Source organism: Rhagoletis pomonella, unplaced genomic scaffold (assembly GCF_013731165.1).
Source record: "Rhagoletis pomonella isolate Grant_MI unplaced genomic scaffold, Rhpom_1.0 Rhpom_scaffold_00012, whole genome shotgun sequence".
NCBI classification, from domain to species: Eukaryota; Metazoa; Arthropoda; class Insecta; order Diptera; family Tephritidae; genus Rhagoletis; species Rhagoletis pomonella.
The window spans coordinates 18312348-18318190 of NW_023458566.1; the positions used below are offsets into that span (position 1 = coordinate 18312348).

Here is a 5843-nt window from a genome sequence, read left to right on the forward strand (position 1 = left end):
ATCTATCGCCATGAAACGCCGCCAAGCGAACTTCGCATTTCGCTTTGCCTGTGTTCAATTTCATATGCTTGCGGGTGTTCTAATTTTGAGTTCGCCGTTCACCGGCATTGTATTTCAGCTATAAGGGCCGCCACATGATACCTGTAGGTTGCTGGATAGTTGAAATTGGAAGCAGTTCGCTCCTAGTTAAAGGCCAGTATGCAGCTTTCAAGAAAACGGTCAATAAAATATTTCCATTATTTCGAGAGTGTGTCCAAGGAATTTTGACATCTGATACTTTACCAGCCTGTTGCCTCACTCTTTCCTTCCTATTGCAAGCATGGGTTGCCCTGTGCTCTTTTTTCACAAAAAAACTTTAGAAAAGCGTAGTGGAAAGCGTAGCAACTTTCTTAAGAACTTTACACAAGAAAATTTCTTAGCCATTCCTTGTACGTCATTTTATATGGTGTTTTTGCTTTTCTTGAGAGCTGCATACTGGCCTTAAGTAAATTGTACATATATTTAGGGGATTCCCTTAAACGCGAAGAGCAGAAAACTCGAAAACCTCGAAAGTTTTCGAGGCTGTTTTTGGGAATGCACCTTTTTTCAGCCTCGTAAACAATGGAGAAATTCCGAAGCTTGACAGCTCATTCAGAGTTTTTTGTATAATACATCGCATCAGCTGAAATAAATACATATAAAATCAGCATTGAAAATGCCACGAAAAAGTGAAAAATGTAAATTGTATGAATTTATTGATTGATTGCAACACTGAAACTTACGAACGACTTTTCGAGGCTTTTTTCGCGACTAATTTGCCTCGAAAGTTTTCGAGGCACGCGAAAATCGCCACTCATACAATTTTTGACAGTTGTTTTTCGAGGCTGGAAAAGTTTCGAGGTTTCGTGGTTTTCGAGCCACTTTCGAGCTTAAGGGAATCCCCTAATTGATTGCGGCAGACTAGCTGAGTTGGCTGTCCAGCACCCACATCTAAAGCTATCACAGTTAATATTTCTTTCGGAGTAAACTGTTTAGTAGCAATTCTCGATGCTATACTTTTTATAGAAGATTCACATTGGGTCCTGGCGGCATTTCAGCAATCCTATCTTTATATAAAGGAATGCTTTATAACCCAGCTGCAAAGAGGAAGAAATGGATAACGGCATGGTACCGAGTCGAAAGTAGCGAACTGGCTTAGCCTGGGCGCCAAATCACATGGGATATGAAATTGGAATGAGATATAAATAATCCTTGCAATTGACTCCAACTCGTCCACCGAAATGAGAATTGTGTGAATTTTTCAGACAATGAAGACTCCTGCGCTTTCAGTCTCAGAAGGTCTAGTTGGGTACTAAAGTATCGAAATGTATCCATGAAGAATGGCGTACCCAGCCTAAATTGATGGGAAAGAGACGAAGGAATACTTATTGGGCAGACTGCCTCACTTTGCTAGACTTTCCTTTTTTTCAGAGAATGAATGCTTCTTAAGCATAATATGAGAGGGGCGCCAAATGAATGCCTCACCCGGGGAGCTTAAGATGGTTAAGGCCGGCCGTGCATTCCTACACACCAATTTGCATGTGTTGCTGTTCACAATTGCTGCAAAATTCACCACAGAACAATTACAACAACATTATTAACCCATCAACAGCCAACCACAAATCTACACCACTGTTAGGGGAGCGATTTGAAATAATAAGCAAACGATGACCAGCAGCGATGAGCGCGCTTAGGCTGACAGCGACGAGACGCTACGCCACTACGATGGATCCGCTGTTGGAATTTTTAGGGGCAATCATTCGCTAGTGACTTCTTAACGCTTCAGTTGAGTACAAAACATTGATGTGCGCGGTTGTTAGCACGGCTGATGAAAAGGAGCGAAAATACGGTCATCATCACATAGCGCGTCTACGGTCAAATAGTGCAAAACAACCGGTTGAATACGCGAAAGATATAGCAAATTATTTTTTTTAAATACCGGCTTATTTAGAGCTACTTTAAATCGAAAAAAAAATTGGCGAATAACGAGAACCCTCATCGTGGGGAAACCCACTTGCAATGACAGCCATTTACCTTTTAAATTAAATAAGTGCGTAAGAGTGTGTTTACATACATACATACATACATGGGCTCCAAAAATTATTGAAATTATTGAAAATATCGTATGTATATTTGTGGATTTTTACATCAATTGTGCAATTTGTGTGACAAATAAAAATTTCATTGAACAATTGTGGGTTGACAAAAAATTCGGTTTCTTTCACTTTTTGAAAAATAAAGCAGAAAGCGTGGACAAAAATAAAAGACATACACAAAAAAGTGATCCACATCTTAAGCAACCACTTACGACGTACATATGCACATATGTATATTAGACTGCATCACTCCCCATACAAAAAAAAATCGGTACTATTTTTCCATTGGTATTATAAAATCCATTATATTTTAAGACGTCCACCAAAATATTACGATAAAATATTAAGATTTAAGCGAGCTGGACCAATTTCAAAATACCTCCAAAAATGGAGTTTTTTATGAATAAAAATAGTTTCTTAAAATTTTTTTTTTGTAAAAATCCCCTCAAAAGACAAAACGGTTTAAGCTTAAAAAATTTGCATAAAAAGATTTAAAAAAAATTTTAAAAAAATATTTTGAGCGGAATTGTAATAATGAGACTTTTGATGCTGTTTTTTCAAAGATTGATTTACGAAAACCTTGAATAACTGAGCCTAAACTTTTCCGATTTAGACTTAAGAGGTGTTATTGGCAAGGTATTTTCTCACCCTTTTATTTCTTTGCTAATAAACTCATTCAAAGGATGAAAGAGAAAGGCAGGATGAATGAACGTCATTCAAAGTTGAACTAAGATGTGTTGGTATTTGAAAAAAAAAAAATTGGGACACGAATGAGTTTTTTTTTTTACAGAAATAAAAACAGTGTGAAAATACCTATCTAGACCCCTTAAGTCTAAATCAGAATAGTTTTGGCCCAGTTATTCAAGGTTTTCGTAAATCAATCTTTGAAAAAAGTAAAAAAAAACAGCATCAAAAATCTCATTCTTACGATTCCGTTGAAAATATTTTTAAATATTTGTATGCAGATTTTTTAAGCTTAATCTGTTTTGTCATCTGAGGGGGCTTTTTTCAAAAAGTTCTTTACGAATCTATTTTTATTCATAAAAAACTCCATTTTTGGAGGTATTTTCAAATCGGTCCAGCTCACTTAAATCTTAATATTTTTCCCAAATATTTTGGTGGACGTCTTAAAATATAATAGCTTTTGTAATCCCGGCGGAAAAACCGCAACTTTTTTTGGTGATGCAGTCTAATGTATATGTGTATATACACGATACACAAACAAAAAAATCGGCCGACACCTCTTAACCGTGGATCAACTCCACTCCACGCTTTGATTCGGTCTTTGTGGTTATGGAAAATATGCAATTGCAATTACTACCTAACATTTGCTGCTGTTTATTAAATATATACTTATGAATTATACATATGTACATCGGGCGGGGAAATTTTTTTGACTATGCGCGTATAGCATTGGAGCATTCTAGGTGCAATTCTAAGCAAATTTGCCGAAGTAAAGTCAATTTGTAGCTTGCCAAATTGCGAAAATAGGTTTCGAAGAAAATGTGAAATCTTCACTGTTGCGCCCTCTGGCGAAAAGTTTACGATACCTCATACCAAAAAAAAAACCCCTTATAGCACGTCTTTATACAAAATCTAAGCACATCTTTTCGACTCTACAACAAAATGCTAAGAAACCTACATTTTCGCAATTTGGCAAACTCCAAATTGATTTTAGCGCCATGGTTTCTTCGGCAAATTTGCTTATAATTACACGTAAAATTTTTCTGTGCTATACGCGCATAGTCGGAAAAAAATCGCACTTAACAAATTGACCCGCCCTAGTGTACATAGTTACATACATATGTATATATACATATAGTAAGTTTATAATTTCTTAAATTTATGTACATACCTACAAATACATATATACATATAAATATACCTGGATGACACACTCTTTAATTGTGCAATTGGTGTTGTTGGTTTTATTAGTTCAGCCCTCGTCGCTTTTTTAATGCACACTTGGATCACCAGTTCGACGCTGACATAAACAAAGTGACAAAATAAGCAACGAACGGCAAAGGCGAACTTAAGGCAGAGATAAAATTATACTACACGCACTTAAGATAACTTCGATTAAAAAAAAGATAAAATAAAAAACAACAAAAGAAAAACAATGAAAAGTTAAACAGCTCAGAGCTGAAAGAAAACGCCTTTGCTTGAAGAAGTTTGACCGGAACACACACGGCTTAAGTAATCGAAGATTAATACAGGTAAGTGTGAAAGTTGAGAAATACATACAGACATACATACAGACGTGCATAGTACATAATTTTTAGTAGCGGGGCACGGAACAGAGACTGATAACTAATACACCCCGCTTCACTTGTATAGGTACATTTCTTCTTTGAGGTCCATAGTTATACGCCTTTACTGGTCAGAAATAAAAAGGGATGTTTTTTTAAAGCTATTTTTTTTTACAGTTTTGGCCAATTTTCTGACATTTAGTAGAAAATCTCTTGTTTGGCTAATTTCTTTATGCCGCTTTTATAAAAAAAACACATTGAAGTAACGATATGTATGAACAGAAGTAAAAAGAACGTCTTGTTTACAATATTAAAATGTTTTTATTTTTCTACATATTCTTTTTGTTTTTTTTTTGCTACAATGCATATTAGCAACTGTTTAAAAGTCAGCGCTAGTGATACCGAGTGGAATATTAAAATTTCTGGTGAAGCTATCGAACGTGTTTTCAATTGAAATTTTGCTCTTCCAGCAATAAGGAACTCCGTCGTATGCGCATTGAAATATATGTACATAAACATACATTAGGGTGCTCCAGAAATGTACAGTCAAGTGAATATTTTGGAATTTTCATGCTGCCATTCTTAGAATTATAGACAATGGAAAATAAGCAGACTCGTATTTTTTTTTCTTTTTTTTGTAAACGTTAACTATACATTTTTCGCAGAATTGCTATAAAATCTTTAAAAATAAATATTTTTTAATCGAATGAAAGTATTTCCCTTCAGAAATCTTCTAGCAATAGCATTATGATGTAAATTTAGCTCTTAAATATTACTAAATATTTTTTAAAAACGCGCGTGAAGTGGTTACGAACACAAAAAAATTTATGAAAAAGAAGATAGTAAAATTTTAAAGTTAAATATGCATCATAATTTTATGGTTTGCAAATTTTTGAAGGAACATACATATTTTTTATTCGATCAAACGATATTCATTTTTAACGATTTTATAGCAATTCTACGAAAAACTGTATTTTACCCATATGAAATATTTCAAAGCCCGGCGGAACGGTTAAATGTTAACTGATTTAAAAAACAAAAAACAGGTGCCTCTTTATTTTCGAAAGTCTTCAGGTTTGCGAGGTTAGAAATTCTTTTTTTGACCACCCTAATATACGTAGGAATGTACATATGTACGTATGTATGCAGATTTGTGGTTGATTGATATTCGTGCGATTTTTTTAGTTTTTCAATACATTTTAAAATATAATAGTCACGCAAAACCGTGCATTCTAGTTATATAATTTTTTTGTTGAAATTAATTAGCGTTTTTCCCGGGAAGCCAGTGCCGATAGTGTAGCAACCGCTGGGCCTATTTATTGTTTTAATAATGACACATAGCAGTTGCATACTTGTTTTTAGATGAAATTGCATATACATATGTATTTTTCGCGTTTGATTTAAACGTTTGAAAAAAAAACGGAATTGTGACTACCCTGCAAGAACAGTGACTATCATTTGACAAATCATTTGATGGGCA

General features: G+C 34.7%; 1 protein-coding gene across 7 annotated transcripts in view; it reads left to right on the forward strand.

Moving 5' to 3' along the window:
• The first annotated feature begins 1723 nt into the window (after positions 1-1723).
• Positions 1724-5843, forward strand: part of LOC118748019 (G-protein coupled receptor Mth2-like) — a 67417-nt gene continuing 63297 nt past the window's right edge. For 4 of the 7 annotated variants that reach the window (XM_036482291.1, XM_036482292.1, XM_036482293.1 and 1 more), the window contains exons 1-2: positions 1819-2068; positions 4050-4330. The gene's annotated coding sequence lies outside the window, so the exon portion shown is untranslated. The other 3 variants (XM_036482288.1, XM_036482287.1, XM_036482289.1) reach the window with 3 other exon arrangements.